The sequence below is a fragment of the Aquarana catesbeiana genome, linkage group LG11 (genome assembly GCF_042186555.1).
Source record: "Aquarana catesbeiana isolate 2022-GZ linkage group LG11, ASM4218655v1, whole genome shotgun sequence".
Lineage (NCBI taxonomy): Eukaryota > Metazoa > Chordata > Amphibia > Anura > Ranidae > Aquarana > Aquarana catesbeiana.
The window spans coordinates 47,326,439-47,344,790 of NC_133334.1; the positions used below are offsets into that span (position 1 = coordinate 47,326,439).

The window sequence follows — 18,352 nt, forward strand, 5'->3', positions numbered from 1 at the left end:
ATAATCCCCAGTTCTTGCACCATCAGAGCTCAGATCATCCCCAGTTCCTGCATCTTGAGAGCTCAGATTCCTGCACATTTAGAGCTCAGATCAACCACAATTTCTGCACTTTCTGAGCTCAGATCAATCCCAGTTCCTGCATCTTCAGACCTCAGATCAGACCAGACTGCAGATCAGCGTGACTTACTGTACCTTCAGAATTCAGAGCAGACCCAATTCATGCACCTTCAGACCTTCAATTAGACCCAATTCAAGCACCTGCAGAACTCAGAGCAACCTATCTGCACCTTCAGACCCATTATAAGCCCCAATTCCTGCACTTTCAGTGCTCAGATCAACCCTAATTCTTGCACCTTCAGACCTCAGATCAATCCCATTTCCTGCATCTTCAGACCTCAGATCAGCCCTGATTCCTGTACATTTAGATTTCATATTAGACCCAATTCTTGCACCTTTAAAGCTTAGATCAGCCCCAATTCCTGAACTCTCAGACCTCTGATCAGACCAATTACTGCACCTTCGGAACTTACGTCAGGCCAAAATCATGGACATTCAGATCTGCGATCAGACCTTTAGACTGTAGATCAGCGTCACTTCAGAATTCAGATTAGACCCATTCATGCACCATCAGACCTTCAATTAGAGCCAATTCATGTACCTGCAAACCTCAGAGCAACCTAATTGCACCTTCAGACTCCATATCAGCCCCAGTTCCTGCACTTTCAGACCTCAGATCAACCCTCATTTCTGCACCTTCAGACCTCAGATCAGCCCTAATTCCTACACCTTCAGACCCCAGATCAGCCTCAATTCCTGCACTTTCTGAGCTCAGATCAATCCCAGTTCCTGCATCTTCAAACCTCAGATCAGCCCCACTTCCTGCACTTTTAGAGCTCAGATCAACTTTAATTCCTGCACCTTCAGACCTCAGATCAGCCACATTTCCAGTAAGCCCGGAGCAAGAGACAGAAAGAATAGGCGTAGGGCGGGCATGACAGGGTTAACAGGGGAACTTGGTGATGAGGAGTTAGTTGTTAGGGGGTGTGTGATTGGACACTTTAGTGTAGGGGTGGAGCAGAGGTATTAGCTGGGTGAGAGATCCCGCCCCAGCTCAGTTGCGTGGAGAGGAGCAAGCGTCCCACCCTCCCTCCCTTAACATGTGGTATGATCTGTTATGTAAAGGTTTGTAGTTGGTCATGATTTTATGGTATAGCAAAAAGTCGTGGCAGTGGCGTGATGTTGGTCTTTGCGGGGAAGGATTAAACCCCAGATATTTAAGAGATCGGGACCCATCGCTAGTATGAGGCCCGTTGGTGAGATTTCAGCTAACAAGGGTTTTAGCTTGAATGGGTTATTGGGGCACTGCGGGCTATTTGTTGTTTGTCTCCGAGCTAGCTTGTCAGCTGGAGGCCTAATTTTGGTATAGTACCGCAGTGCCTGAGTGTTTGGGAGTTTTTAAGTTTGGTGGGTTTTTCCCTGCAAAGACCAACGGGATTTAAGGATGTTTTCAGGTGTTTTACAGGATTATGTTACTGTTGAGTTAAATTATTATTATTATTATTGGTTTATATTTTGAATAAAGATTATTGGCTGCTACGGCCAATATTTTACTCCATAAGGTTGTGGTCTCGATTATTGGGGTGAAGGTTGGGTATGCAGTGATGGGAGAAGTTGATAAAAGGGGTAAGCAAGTCTCATCGGTTATACAATAGTCATGCACTTTGAGCTCAGATCAATCCCAGTTCCTGCATCTTTAGACCTCAGATCAGCCCTGATTCCTGCACATTCAGATCTCAGATTAGACCAAGTTCCTGCATCTTTAGAGCTTAGATCAGCCCCAATTCCTGGACTCTAATGGGGCGTACACACGGTCGGACTTTGTTCGGACATTCCGACAACAAAATCCTAGGATTTTTTCCGACGAATGTTGGCTCAAACTTGTTTTGTCTACACACGGTCGCACAAAGTTGTCGTAAAATCCGATCATTCTGAACGCGGTGACGTAAAACATGTATGTCGGGACTATAAACGGGGCAGTGGCCAATAGCTTTCATCTCTTTATTTATTCTGAGCATGCGTGGCACTTTGTCCGTCGGATTTGTGTACACACGATCGGAATTTCCGACAACGGATTTTGTTCTCGGAAAATTTTATCTCCTGCTCTCCAACTTTGTGTGTCGGAAAATCCGATGGAAAATGTCCGATGGAGCCCACACACGGTCGGAATTTCCGACAACACTCTCCGATCGGACATTTTCCATCGGAAAATCTGACCGTTTGTACGGGGCATAAGACCTCAGATCAACCCTAATTCCTGCACCTTCAGACCTCAGATCAACCCTAATTCCCGCACCTTTAGACTCCAGGTCAGCCTCAATTCCTGCACTTTCTGAGCTCAGATTAACCCCAATTCCTGCACCTTCAGACCTCAGATCCAAACCCAATTCTTTTACATTTAGACCCCAGATTAGCCTAAGGTTCTGCACCTTCAGAAATGCATGGGTTTTACAATCCTGTAGCTGTTGGTTCCACAGAAAGGAGGAAGGGGGTAGGCTTCTCAACATAACAAAATCTGCAGCTGCAGATAGACCTATGCTATTACTGGGATGAGGGCCAGACCTGACCTTTAGTAAAATCTCATAGGCCTTTCTTAAATGTCATGGAAGTTAGTAGACCATGAGGGCAGTCATTTAGGCCAGGCTTTGCAATTGGCAGCCTAGTGAGCTGTCACTTACAGCCTATATCAACAGTACTATATTTGTAGGGAGCAAACGCCCACAGGAGGATGCTCCAGACCACTGGCGGGCCTGTCCAAGCCTGAACACATGCTAATGATCTCCTGGGTGTGCAGAAAATGACACTGTGTGCCTTCCCTGACATGTGTGCCCTAGGTTGCCTATCCCTGATATGGTACATAAAAAAACAGGTTGGTTTACAAATACAGATTATGCTGACCCTATACAAAGGGTATTTCCCAGCATGTGTTGCTGTGGAGCTGCTTGGCAGCACTGGTAAACCAGATCAGTGTGAAAAGGAAACAAGTGCCATTGTATTAGTATTGACAACACCCTCCTACACTGCCACAACACTGTCACTGGGTATCATCAAGTGAAACTCACCTATATCTACATACTCCTTCCTGCCTTCCTACAGGTTCCCTGAACATTTCACCTACCTTTTTACCTCAACACCCTACCACGATGGAAGACAAAGGTGCCCATATGGGTTACGGTACAATGCCTCCAACTGTTCAATATTTTCAATCAAAGTTTGTTTTATTCAACCTTTCCTAATTATTGGCAAGGTAGGAAAAGTTCCAATCCTGGGAATAAAGATATTAGGCTCAAATCCGAACAAATATGACAAAAAAAATATGACAGAAATCCAAACATTTTAGCAGGTAAAACAGCTCCCGTATATGTACAGTATATGTAGCGCACCCCCTAGGGAGCCACAGATGAACTATGGGGAGTAGTGTGGATGATGCTGCAACCACTGCATAAGTGCCAGCAAGGGATGGAGCTTGTCCCAGCTCCTGTAGTCACTGGAAGGAAGAGGGGAAAGATCCCTGTTGCTGCACATCCACGGAGTCCTAGTATGAGAGAGAAAACCTCAGCCTGGGCTCCTGCCAGGCCATGCCTCCAACGCGTTTCACTTCACCCCCCAGAGCTGAATAAATATTCAAGGCAGCTCCCCCTAACCTTCGCCCACTAGATCTAGACCATTCTCCAATGTCCCAGTGAACAGGGGAGGCACCAGAGAGCTGCCAGGATGAGTCGCCCAGCCCATAACTAGTAAACCCTGACCCAGATTTCATAGCTCGGGCTTAGAGCCCTGAGCTAAACTATGTTTTTACCTACTCTAAATTCTAACGCTACTTCTAGCACACACTAGAGGGTGCTATATTATATATATATTATACAATATCTCACAAAATTGAGTATCTCTGGGGCATCCTCAAACAGAAGGAGGAGGAGCGCAAGGTCTCTAACATCCACCAGCTCTGTGATGTCATCATGGAGGAGTGGAAGAGGACTCCAGTGGCAACCTGTGAAGCTCTGGCGAAGCTCTGGTGAACTCCATGCCCAAGAGGGTTAAAGCAGTGGCGGAAAATAATGGTGGCCACACAAAATATTGACACTTTGGGCCCAATTTGGGCATTTTCACTTAGGGATGTACTCACTTTTGTTGCCAGCGGTTTAGACATTAATAGCTGTGTGTTGAGTTATTTTGAGGGGACAGCAAATTTACACTGTTATACAAGCTGTACACTCACTACTTTAAAAGTGTAATTTCTTCAGTATTGTCACATGAAAAGATATAATAAAATATTTACAAAAATGTGAGGGGTGTACTCACTTTTGTGAGATACTGTATATACAGGGCTTTTTTCCTCAGAGAAAAAACTCCCCCCTTTTGAGTCACTTCTTGTCTCGGCCCGCCTACCCACCTCCAAGCACCGTCCCTTGGTTCCACCCCCTGCCCACCCCCCAGTAGCGCCCCTTTTAGAGAATACAGAGCCAAGTATCATTTTGTGGGGCTAAGTAATTTGTATGGAATTTGTTAAAGTAGTAAAATAGTTCCCCCACAGCCAGCAGCAATAGACCCCCACAGCAACAATAGATCTGTCCAGAAACAAAATACCACCCAGCAGCAACAAAAGATCTGAGCAGCCAGCATCAATAGACTTTCCTCCAGCTAGCAACAATAGACCCCCTTCAACAGTAGATCTCTTCCAGCAACAATTGACATCCAAGCAACAATAGATCCACCACCAGCAGCAATAGACCTTCCCAGCAACAATAGACCACCATGTAAAAATAGAACCCCTCCAGCAACAATAGATCCCCCAGCAGTTAGCATTATTGTCCCCCAGCACACCCCAACAACCCTTGTCATTACATACGTTTAGTGCTGGAGGTGCCGGAACTGAGTTCCTCCACGTTCCCATTGAAAAAAAGCCCTGTATACACACACACACATATATATATATATATATATATATATATATATATACTGTATACACTATATACCGTAAGCAGTTTCACCCACCAAAGGATTTGTATTTTCATCCATCCACAGTACAACCAGCCAGTGACCTAACTTTACTCTACTGTAGTTACCCAGCAAAGCTTGGTCATCTCTCTCCCCGCAGCCTGTGACTGGACAGTAAAGGAGCAAAAAGCAGATTAGCAAGGTAATCCTTTTCCTCTATTTTCCAGTTTGCATGTTGAATTTTGGCACAAATAATACTTCTTTGGTCACCCTGCTGCTGGCCTGTGATTTGACAGTGAAACCGCAGCAACAGACTGATGAGATCACCTCTCTGCTTTCTCTTTCAGCTACTGTACAGGCGTTTACAAAAGGTTGAAATCAGGTAAACATTAATTATTAACACTACTTAAAGTAGTATTTAAAACACATTTGAAGCCCAACTCCAGGCAACTAAAAAATGATTGGCTGTGCCCGCACTACAAGGGTTTATTGCTCATCTAGGTCTAGGCCACAGTGATGGCAAAGCTTGGCACTCCAGATGATTTGGAACTATATTTCCCATGATGCTCAACTACACTGCAGAGTGTATGAGCATCATGGGAAATGTAGTTCCAAAACATCTGGGGTGCCAAGGTTTGCCATCACTGGTAGCTGAAAAAAAAAAAAAAAGTAAAGAAAATGAAAGAAAAAAAGAAGATTTAATTACCCAATCCTCTACTCCTCCCCACTGCTAGACTGGTCCTCGCAGCCAAGGGATGAGCCGCCGGAGTGTGGGGGATCGCGATCTGTTGGGAGAGCAAAAGGATCCAGTAAGTAAAAGTGTTTCTCCTCTCCCCTAGACAAAACCAACAATTGATCCTTGCCCCAATGCAAGGGATCGTTTTTAGTTGGGCTTTAATTATTTTTTAAATATATTTTTTTAACTGCCTGGCCTCCTGCTTTATTGCTTTTCTGCCATATTTTTACATGTAAAATAAAACAAACATTACAGACATTGAAAATTCACTAAACACTCAACAAATTATATATATTTTTTTAAAACGAAAGACACCTAGAATGAACAGAAAGTATTATTGTTTTCATGCATCCTCTGACCCTGACACTAAAGTTGTCAAAAGTCAATAAAAAAAATATATATACTAAAATAATTTTTAGTGCACACAATATAATCTTCAAAAAGAATGTAATTAAATAAAAATATGAGGGTCTGAGGCGATAGTGGTGTTGGTGCCCAAACCCGGTAAGGACCCTGAAGAGTGTGCCTCCTACCGGCCTATATCTCTAATCAATGCTGATGCTAAGCTCTTGGCAAAAATTTTAGCCCGCAGGCTCGGTACGGTGATAGAGGACCTCATCCATGTAGACCAGACTGGGTTCGTGCCGGGTAAGGGCACAGATATCAATATCCGTCGTCTATTTCTGAATTTAACCACCTCCCATAGCAATGGAGGGACTGGAGTCATAGCCTCTCTGGATGCGGAGAAGGCTTTTGACTCCATATAGAGTGGGAATATTTATGGGCAGTGTTGAAAAAGTTTGGAATCGGACCTAAATTCCTACACTGGATGAAATTGCTATACAAAGCCCCTAAGGCGAGAATTCGGGTAAACAATACCCTTTCCGATTTTTTTCTCCTCCAGAGAGGGACCCGACAAGGATGTCCCTTATCCCCCAGTCTGTTTGCACTGGCCTTGGAGCCACTGGCAGTTCTGGTCAGGGAATCCAGCAGTATTGAGGGGCTCCGGGTTGGCCCTCTGGGAGCAGAAGATATCGCTCTATGCTGATGACACCTTGTTATATCTGCGAGACGCCGGTGCGTCTCTACAGGCTGCCCTATGAGATAAAGAAAATAGGGAGGAACCAGTGTTTGAGTTTTTCCAGGGGTCTCTGCCACATCCCATATATAAGGAAGAAAGCCAAAAGAGGGTATGTGCCCCAAGGAGGATATTATGGGCAGTACAACACCAGGAAATAATTATATGGTGCAAGAATAGAATATAGTAGTATTGTTTAAAAAGATCACAAAGTTTTTATTGTTTACAAAATATGCAAAATATCTACAATCATAGAATCAATATAAGATCAAAGAGATGGAGGAGACAACAATCAATTATAATCTAACTGCTATAGTGTTGTAATAGATCATCCCAATAGACCCAAGGGTCAGATCACTGGATTGAAAATAAAACAGCACAGGACACTCTACATGTTTCGGAATAACATAGAAAGACTCAGTTCTTTCTATAGTGTATGTTTCCTTCCTCAGGAGTTTCAAAGAAGCAGTTTTGATGTGTTTCTAAAAAGGGAAAATATATATAAATGTGTATGAGTAAGTGTATGGCACCAACATATAACATATAAAAAAAAAAAAGTTAATCTGAGAATTTAAGAGACTGTTAACTTCCAACAAAGCACAAGGACATCATAGAATCTGAAACTGAAGAAACATGTATGTATATATATACTCACAAAACATTTGTCTCTTCATTGTAAACATTGTACATAGACGTATTGAGAGATGGGCTCCCACAGCCTTGGGTCCAAGGGGTTAATTAGGTATTCTAGTCACTGATACAAGCAGTAATTGTTATTGGAGAAGTAAGAAGAGAGATTTTGGGTACTATGCAGTTTGGCTTTGGCGTTGACCCCAAAAAAGACGGCAGGCCAGGGCTCACAAGAGCCACCACTGGTGGATGGACTTGGTATGTATCTAAAAAATCAATAAAAGAAAATACCTAATCAGGGACACCGAGCTTTCAAGATTCCTTCTTCTTATCTTATGATAGAAAGAGAAGGGAAAGGGTTTTGGTTTACAGGCATGTGCCATCTTGCAAGGAAACAAATGTCAAAATAAGGCATGGATATTAAAAAAGGTAAAAAGGAAGGGGGAATTGCGTTCAATAACTGACCTTTGGTGGTTCGCTGTAATGACACACACTGCAGGGAAAGCAGGCTCCTCTCAGCTATGTAGCAGAGGAGTGTGTGTGTAAGTTGGTATTATATACCCTATGTATTACAAGGTGTGTGGTCTGCACAGCCAATCAGTAGCACAGGGGATGGAACAAGCTCAGGTGAGAATAATAGGCTTGACTTGGAAGCAATCAGAGAAATGTTGAGATGTTGGAGACAATCAGCTGTGTGTTTGAATGAAAAAAAAAAAAAAAAACAGGCTGCCCTAGAGACCTTTGATGTGTTTGGAAGGTTCTCTGAAGTCCGTATCAACTGGGGCAAGTCTGTCCTATTCCCACTTGATGCGCGGTCTAGACAATCTGCAGCTCAAACAGCGTTACGATGGGTGGACGAATTTACGAATTTAGGGTTACGCGAGACCCCCTTCAGCGTCTCAATCTCCAACCCATAGTGTCACGCCTCAAGGACCACTGCACTCGGTGGGCTAATTTGCCCCTCAATCTCTTAGGACATATTAATATCCTGAAGATGATCTATCTTCCTAAATGTATCTATATTTTCAGGAACTGCTCTGTATGGATACCCCTGTCCTTCTTTAAAGGTCTCGATAGCTGCATTGGTTCCTTTCTGTGGCAGGGATCCACCCCTCGCATAGCTAAGTCGACTCTTCAGCTCCCTGTTGACTGTGGGGGGTTGGCCCTGCCTAATCTGCTATTGTATTACTTTGCAGCTATGCTGGTCACGGTTAGGTGGTGGTTGGAGCAGTCTAGGACCAACACTGCGGTCTGCCTTGAGGCAGCTATTGTAGGATCCCTCCGGGAACTGGGTAACCTGATATATAGGGGGGCCTCGGCGTACCCTTCTTTACCAACCCCTACTGTGGCTGCCCTTAGGGTCTGGAGTCGGACTAGGAAATGCTTTCTTACTGCCAACAGGTGGTCCCCCTTCTGCCCGCTATGGGGTAACCCATCACTCCCACACTTTCGGTCAATCTCTGACCCACAAGTCTGGGCTAGATATGACATTAAAGTATTGAAAGATGTGCTGTCGGCAGGTGCTCCTAAATCATTTCAGGAGCTGGCTGGTAGACATGGCCTTCCCTCTTGGATGATATTGCGATACCACCAGTTGCGTCACGCTTTTCGAGCACAGTTCCCAACGCCGCCCGTTCTTGCACCGGACGTGGTTGAGGACTTACTAGCCCAGGAATCCTTAGTTAAACCTCTATCTGCGTTATATTTCACTCTCCTTAGGAAGGATTCACCAAAGATGGAAGCACTTTGGACTAAGTGGAAGGATGAGATCCCGACCCTGGATAGGGAAACATGTGAGGAGTCTTTTGAGGATAGCTCTAGGCTAGTGATTTCTTCCCGGGACAAACTAATTCAAGCAAAATTTCTACATAGAGTATACCTCACGCCTCAGAGACTGCATAGAATTTACCCGCAGAGCCCCCCGAATTGTCCTCGCTGTCAGTCTTCTGATAGCACCTACATTCATATGTTCTGGACCTGTCCTAGGCTTTCAGGTTACTGGTCTGCCGTAATTGAGGCTATTAATGTCCGTCTGCAGCTTGATATACCCCTCTCACCTGAATTGGCTCTTTTGGGCATACAAGACGATGACCAGAGGCCTAGGTACACCAAGCTACTTGTATCGCTCCTACTTTTTTATGCAAAGAAAGAGATCTTATTTAAATGGAATTCTAATAGGCCACTCACGGTAGGGGCATGGGAGAACTCAATTAACGCTGTTATACCCATGTACAAGCTGACCTATACCTCTAGGGGCTGCCCTCAGAAATTCACAAGAATGTGGAAGCCCTGGACTGACCCTACTTAGGTACCTGTTTAATGCAACATATGTTATTTATCTACTCCAAAAGGATGCATTACGAATTGTGCCGGTGGCTCCCCCCCCCCCCCCCCCATTTTCTCTGCTCTAATGTACCAGTTATCCTAAATAGGTGATGTGTGTCATTTCTAGTGTATACAGACCATGGATTGCCTATGTGCTCTCTCTATTGTATTCGTAACAATTTTGTATTGTATGCCATTTCTTTTCAAATAAAGACCAACCTTGTTGTTAAAAAAAAAAAAAAAAAAAAATATGAGATTGTGTCACCTTAATATATACCACAAGTTTTTAGAACAGTGTAAAACAAGGATACCTAAAACGATAACACTGGACACACTAAATGCTCTACAACTCATCAGATTAGTGTTAAATTAAAACGATGATCCTAACATTCTATCTAAAATTCTGACCTTTAAAGCTGGCCATACATTATACATTTTTTTAACTCAATTTCCTTTAGATTTACCTTAAGTTATCCTCATTCCTGACTGATTACATACAAATTTAAATTGTTTAGGTTTGATCTTATATTATATGGTTTTGGTAAATCTAAAGTCTTCCTGCATTTTTTTCATCGGGCATGTGAGGTGCTAGAATACTACTAAAGTTGGCCATGCATTAGTAGATTTTCCTTCAAAATGTTTAATTTTAAATTGTTTCTAAAGCCTTAAAGAGGTTGTAAACCCCCGTGTTTTTTCAGCTTAATGCATCCTATGCATTAAGCTGAAAAAACTTCTGGCAGTCACCGGCCCCCCAGCCCCCCGCTTTACTTACCTGAGCCCCATATTTCCCTTAGCGGGGACGGGCTGTTCCTCTCTGCATGGGGTCCCGGCTCTTGATTGGATAGATTGATAGCAGCGCAGCCATTGGTTCCCGCTGCTGTCAATCAAATCCAATGATGCGGGGGTGGGGCCCAATCCGGCATTTGTGCCTATGGACGCCGAATGCTGGACTCAGGAGCGCGCCCACAAGGTACCCCCCCCTATGCACTAAGGTGAAAAACCTTCTATGCTACAGCTCCCCTTCCAGACCCCCCCTTTTTGTTATCTGTGCCCGATCCGATTCAGCCACGTGCATGAGAGCAGCGGCTCCCGCCGCTGTCTCCCTCCTCATTGGACAGATTGATAGCAGCAGGAACCATTGGCTCCTAGGTTGTGCTTACTCACTGTGGGGGAGGTGCTTTGACTATGGGAAGGCAAAGATCCGTGCTCTGCTTAGAAGAAAGACAGGATGCATGCCTTCCCTTCTGACAGAATGACAATCTGCTTTGTTTACAAATCGTTGTTCTGCCTGTGTAAACCGGACATCGAGCCCGCTTTGTGTAATACTAGGTACGTGATCTGGAGCAGAGCAGCCGCCCTGCTGCAATAAATGTACGCTGGGCGGTCCGCAACTGGTTAAGCAGCTTAGCTCATTTCTTCCTTGCCCTTGCGTGGTCTATGATCTCCAGTGCGTTCCTTCCTGTGTTCCTGTGTATGAATTGGCCTGGCTGACTTTCCTTCCGATTCCTGTTCCTGATTTTTGCTCCTGACTACGCTGACTTCTGGTTTCCTGACCCCGGCTCGTCTGATCCCCCACTCTGGCATCCAAACCCTGGCTTCTGTTTTTGACTACATTTCCAAACTGTTATTTTTGTCATTTCATTAAAGGTGTGATTTTAACCGCACTTCCTGTCTCTGTCTGGTTTATGGTTCCTGACAGGTTTTGACAGATACTGTATACAATAGAGTGTGTTTTTCTTCAAAAGGAGTCAATAAATAATGAAGGTATAATGTTTAGTGACAAAAAGCGCACTCAGCAGATGATAAACTCTGGGGTGGGTATTGAGGATTGCTCAGTACAAAAGTTCATACCACTTAGAGGTCTTTTAAAAATGATTAGTAGTTAAGAACATCAAATACATCCAACACGTTTCGGGGGAAAGGCCGCCCCTTCATCAGGGCTTGACTGCCAGCAGTTCATAGTGCTGTTAAGATTTGACAGTATCTCTCAAGCCCTAATAAATATCTCCTATTACATCTCATCATAAATCTAATCACATCCACTGCTCAAGCCCTGAGGAAGCGGGAGGCCTTTCTCCTGCAACGCGTTGCTGTTTTGCTTTTGTTTATCTATTACAGGTTTTTGCGGTAAAACCAAGGAAGCTTGGACTTCTGTAGTGTATCAATGCTTTACTAAACAGAAAAGCTGCACATACAAACTGTAGCATACACAATACAACACAACTCATAGCTTACAAAAATATGCCTACAAATATAAGCATGTACAGTATGTACGCATTAAGTAAACTAAACAGTGTACACAGTATTTTCTCCCAGTACAAGCAACAAAACACACCACAGAAAACAGGTCTGCTTCAGTTGAGCTTTTAGCGCAAATCCTGGACGAGCCCCCAAAATAAATAAATACAAATTTTATAAATACATCCCATAGTTTGTAGGATGCTATAATGTTCCTGTAAACCAATCAATATACACTTTTTGGGATTTTTTTTTACTGGCCTTAATTTATGCAGAAATTAGATTTTTTACATTTTGTTATTTATTATGTTTTATTGCAGAAAGTAAAAAATATTGTTTTGTTTTTTTTCTGTCTTTTTTTTTGGTTATAGCGCAAAAAATAACCGCAGTGGGGATCAATCACCACCAAAAGAAAGCTCTATTTGAAAAAAAAATTACAGATTTTATCTGGTTACAGTAACACACGATTGTGCAATTTTCAGTTAAAATAATGCAGTGCCATATTGTAAAAAATGGTCTAGACATGAGTGGGCTGGTCCTAATGGGAGTGTTGACTGCCAGTTAAAGCAAGCTGATAGCAGGCTTTCAACAAGCTTCAAGAAGTTCTGAAGCCTGATAGCAGCTTGTTTAAAGTGACAATCAGCATTCCTATTAGGATCAGTGTTCAACAGTTACAAACTAGAGCTGAATGGTACTTTAAATGCTTCAACAAAGCTTGCCAAAAGCTCTGCAAATGCTTTGTCAATGCTTGCTGTTCACACTGCTCTTATATAAGCCCATGTGCAACAGGCCATGTAGTTCTATCAGGCCATCCTCCAAGTATCTCCCGCCTCGGGGATGGTCCTATAGAACCCTATAGGAAGTTACTGCACAAGTACAGTCCCTTGAAAAAGTATTCATACCCCTTGAAATTTTCCACATTTTGTCATGTTAAAACCAAAAACGTAAATGTGTTTTATTGGGATTTTATGTGATAGACCAACACAAAGTGGCACATAATTGTGAAGTGGAGGAAAATGGTAAATGGTTTTCAATTTTTTTTACAAATAAATATGTGAAAAGTGTGGCGTGCATTCGTAATCAGCCCCCCTGAGTCAATACTTTGTGGAACCACCTTTCACTGCAATTACAGCTGCAAGTCTTTTGTCTACCAGCTTTGCAAATCTAGAGAGTGCCATTTTTGCCCATTCTTCTTTGTAAAATAGCTCAAGCTCTGTCAGATTGGATGCATTAAGGTGAAAAAACACAAGGGTTTACAGCCCCTTTAAGGCTTTACAACCACTTTAAAATGAAAAATTTTGAAGGAAATTCTACTAATGCATGGCCAACTTTAGTAGTATTCTAGCATCTCACATGCCCCACGAAAAAAATGCAGGAGGACTTTAGATTTACCAAAACCATATAATATAAGATCAAACCTAAACGGTTTAAATTTGTATGCAATCAGTCAGGAATGAGGATAATTGAAGGTAAAGCTAAAGGAAATTGAGTAAAAAAAGTTCTCCAAAGTTCTCCAAAAAGCAATTTTCAAGTCTTGCCACAGATTCTCAATTGGATTTAGGTCTGGACTTTGACCGGGCCATTCTAACACATGAATATGCTTTGATCTAAACCCTTCCATTGTAGCTCTGGCTGTATGTTTAGGGTCATTGTCCTGCTGGAAGGTGAACCTCCGCCCCAGTCTCAAGTCTTTTGCAGACTCTAACGGGTTTTCTTCTAAGATTGTCCTGTATTTGGCTCTATCCATTTTCCATCAACTTTGACCAGCTTCCCTGTCCCTGCTGAAGAAAACCATTCCCACAACATGATGCTGCCACCACCATGTTTCACGGTGGGGATGGTGTATTCAGGGTGATGTGCAGTATTAGCTTTCTGCCACACATAGCGTTTTGCTTTTAGGCCAAAAAGTTCAAATTTGGTCTCATCTGACCAGAGCACTTTCTTCCACATGTTTGCTGTGTCCCCCACATGGCTCCTCACAAACTGCAAACAGGACTTCTTATGGCTTTCTTTCAACAATCCCTTTCTTCTTGCCACTCTTCCATAAAGTCCAAATTTGTGGAGGGTGCGTCTAATTGCCCTGTGGACAGATTCTCCCACCTGAACTGTGGATCTCTGCAGCTCCTCCAGAGTTACCATGGGCCTCGTGGCTGCTTCTCCTTGCCCGGCCTGTCAGTTTAGGCGGACGGCCATGTCTTGGTAGGTTGCAGTTGTGCCATACTCTTCCCATTTTTGGATGATGGATTGAACAGTGAGATGGTCAAAACTTGGGATTTTTTTTATAACCTAACCCTGCGTTAAACTTCTCCACAACTTTATCCCTGACCTGGTGTGTTCCTTGGCCTTCACGATGCTGTTTGTTCACTAAGGTTCTCTAACAAACCTCTGAGGGCTTCACAGAACACCTGTATTTATACTGAAATTAAATTACACACAGGTGGACTCTATTTATTAACTAGGTGACTTCTCAAGGCAATTGGTTTCACTAGATTTTAGTTAGGGGTATCAGAGTAAAGGTTGCTGAATGCAAATGCACGCCACACTTATCAGATATTTATTTGTAATTTGTACAAAAAAATTGAAAACCATTTATCCCTTTCCTTCCACTTCACAATTATGTGCCACTTTGTGTTAGTCTATCACATAAAATCCCAATAAAAAACATTTACGTTTTTGGTTGTAACATGACAAAATGTGGAAAATGTCAAGGGGTATGAATACTTTTTCAAGGCACTGTAAGTATTCATCTGGGAGGAGAAGGGTGGACTCATTTAGAACAGCGTGGTGGGCAGAAAGGATAACTGCACTTTGTGGAAAGTGTACTTATCCTTCATACAGAAATCCAATGTGGACTTAAAACATCGACATCAGCAGTTTGTCCAAAAAAGAAAAACAGCAAAATGCCGAATTTCTAAAGGTCTTTTATGTTTTATGACCAATATGTTTTGGTCTTTTAAACCTCCAACTACAGTAAACAGAAATCTGTCTGGTTGGTTCTTTGCACTTCTCTACTAAAAAACCTGGCAGGCAAAAGTGACCATCCGCTAAGGAAACGAAAGTCCGAAATCCCTGGATTATTCTCCGGTGCTGAACTGTTTGTTGCCAGGACTAGAAAAAAAAAAAAAAACAAGCAAAGGTTGATTGGTCAATATAGGGACTAAGTTTCAGACGTAATACCTTCAACCCATCTAAAACTGTCTGTACGCTACAAAAAAATACAACAAATTCCTTTATCCACGCTAAAGCCGGCTACACATGTGTAGATTACTCCTATTCACCCCCCCCCCCCCCTTTCAGCCAGAGCAAGAGAAATTGATTGACTCCTTCATGCACATCAGGGGTCTCCACACTATGGCCTGTGGGCCACATACTGGCCCGTTACAAGATATTACGCGGCCCGCAGAAACTTGTCTCGCATTTACGTTATGCATTTCCATGGTGCGGCACCATAACAATAATGACGTTAAGCAGCCAGGGCACATAGCGTCATTAATTGCTATGGTGCTGATGGTCAGCCCGACCGCCCCATGGAAATGCATGATACTGGCCCAGGCTGGAGCCATCCATGGGCACCCCAGCATTCAGAAAAGGACCTGATTTGCCCAATGCCTAGACCTGCTCCACCTACTGCCCTGTGTCATGATGCCATGATTTGCCCAATGCCTACACCTGCTCCACCTTCTGCCCTGTGCCATGATTTGCCCAATGACTAGACCTGGTCCACCTACTGCCCTGTACCATGATACCATGATTTGGCCAGTGCCTAGACCTGTTCCACCTTCTGCCCTTTGCCATGATTTGCCCAATGACTAGACCTGCTCCACCTACTGCCCTGTGTCATGATGCCATGATTTGCCCAGTGCCTAGACCTGCTCCACCTACTGCCCTGTACCATGATTTGCCCAATGCCTAGACCTGCTCCACCTTCTGCCATGTGCCATGATTTGCCAAATGACTAGACCTGCTCCACCTACTGCCCTGTGCCATGATACCATGATTTGCCCAGTGCCTAGACCTGCTCCACCTTCTGCCCTGTGCCATGATTTGCCCAATGACTAGACCTGCTCCACCTGCTGCCCTGTGCCATGATACCATGATTTGCCCAATGCCTAGACCTGCTCCTCCTTCTGCCCTGTGCCATGATTTGCCCAATGACTAGACCTGCTCCACCTACTGCCCTGTGTCATGATGCCATGATTTGCCCAGTGCCTAAATCTGCTCCACCTACTGCCCTGTGCCATGATTTGCCCAATGCTTAGACCTGCTCCACCTTCTGCCATGTGCCATGATTTGCCAAATGACCAGACCTGGTCCACCTACTGCCCCTTGCCATGATTTGCCCAATGACTAGACCTGCTCCACCTACTGCCCTGTCCCATGTTCCCATGATTGTAGAACAGGGGGACTGAGGACACTGATGTGGAAGGGGGGAGTTCTGACATGAAATGATCGACTTCCGTCATGAAAGGGGAGGACTAACAATGTGAAAGGGGGGACGTCTAATGTGAAAGGGGGAATCCCTGACATGAAAGGGGGGGACTACTGATGTAAAGTTATTTCTTGGAGAGGGTCTATTTATTTATTTAAATTGCAATCATGAATTTTATTTTATTTTTTTTGACCTGTGAATGTTTGTAAAATATACAATGTGGCCCTCTTACTGAAGAGATTAGATCCCTGAGCCACACTGAACAGTCCCTGCTTACAGCTATTGTATTCAGCTGCTGCCACAGCGACTGCTGGACACCCGGACAGTGCCTGGTTGGGTGTACTGTTCTGACAAAAATTTGCAACCGGCTCCTTCGCCAAAAGTCGATCAGGCCACCGACAGCTTGAGTTTCGGGCGAATCAGAAGGAATTAGCTTAAATTCAAACCGTGGATGTCCAGCTTAAACAGCACAGATGGCCGAAAATCCCACCGAGGCTATTGAATTCAGGCAGCTTTCAGAATACAGTGGGTGCTACCAAACAGTGAAGCAAAAAAATATGTGAGAAGTGGGATTTTAAAGGTACATCTAGTATAAGAAAAAGCACTGTCAATTAAAAATTATACCAAATATTTATTAATACAGTTTTACAAAAAAGAACAGTAAAATGTGAAAACAGTTTTTTACATTCATAGTCAAAGGTAAACATCCTCAACCTAATATTGACAAATGAAGGGAAAGAGCTGTAGTCACAAAGAAGTCTGATCATAACCACGTCCACAAATTTCAACATGTTTCGCCAGGAAGGCTTCATCAGGAAAATGGACGAGGCTTTTCAATTATTCAACAACAATATTCATGATAAAATCAACCTTGGATGTTCAAAGAAGAAAACAAAAAAGTGAATACATGGAAAAGATACATAAAACATTCGCATTTATACAACTTGAAAGCTCTTTAGCTTGTGCAACCATGACTCCACCAAAACCCCCCTCCAAAAACAAAAAACAAAAATTGGAAAAATTAGCAAAAATTGCACCAACCCCCCCCTTCCTTACCCCCCCACCACCACCCCCATCCCCCCCACACACACACACAGCCCCAACTCAGGCTCTCACCCTCCCCCCTCCCAAGTGCTCCCAACCAACACAACCCCTACGTCAACTCCATAACTCTATAAAGAGTTCCGGGGAAGTCGCAGGACCCGAAGTGTCAAGTGAGAGGAGAGGGGAGGAGGGGTACACTTGACACTTCGGGTCCTGCGACTTCCCCGGAACTCTTTATAGAGGTATGGAGTTGACGTAGGGGTTGTGTTGGTTGGTGCAATTTTTGCTAATTTTTCCAATTTTTGTTTTTTGTTTTTGGAGGGGGGTTTTGGTGGAGTCATGGTTGCACAAGCTAAAGAGCTTTCAAGTTGTATAAATGCGAATGTTTTATGTATCTTTTCCATGTATTCACTTTTTTGTTTTCTTCTTTGAACATCCAAGGTTGATTTTATCATGAATATTGTTGTTGAATAATTGAAAAGCCTCGTCCATTTTCCTGATGAAGCCTTCCTGGCGAAACATGTTGAAATTTGTGGACGTGGTTATGATCAGACTTCTTTGTGACTACAGCTCTTTCCCTTCATTTGTCAATATTAGGTTGAGGATGTTTACCTTTGACTATGAATGTAAAACTGTTTTCACATTTTACTGTTCTTTTTTTGTAAAACTGTATTAATAAATATTTGGTATAATTTTTAATTGACAGTGCTTTTTCTTATACTAGGTGTACCTTTAAAATCCCACTTCTCACATATTTTTTTGCTTTACTACTAACAGGGATGATGGTACATATAAAATGTTTCTAGTATCATTGGAAATACTGATCTCTACCCATTTAGCTCGTGCTACCAAACAGTGGTTGAAGCTGATCGTCTGC

The 18,352-nt window shown here is 43.3% G+C and overlaps 1 protein-coding gene across 2 annotated transcripts in view; it reads right to left on the minus strand.

The window, feature by feature from the left end:
- The window catches only part of CHST1 (carbohydrate sulfotransferase 1), a 114,174-nt gene that overhangs the window by 81,761 nt on the left and 14,061 nt on the right, over nt 1–18,352 (minus strand). The window contains exon 2 of one of the 2 annotated variants that reach the window (XM_073604253.1): nt 5,702–5,780. The exons of the other annotated variant lie outside the window; for it this stretch is intronic. The gene's annotated coding sequence lies outside the window, so the exon portion shown is untranslated. The remainder of the gene's footprint in view (nt 1–5,701; nt 5,781–18,352) is intronic. 2 annotated transcript variants of the gene reach the window in all.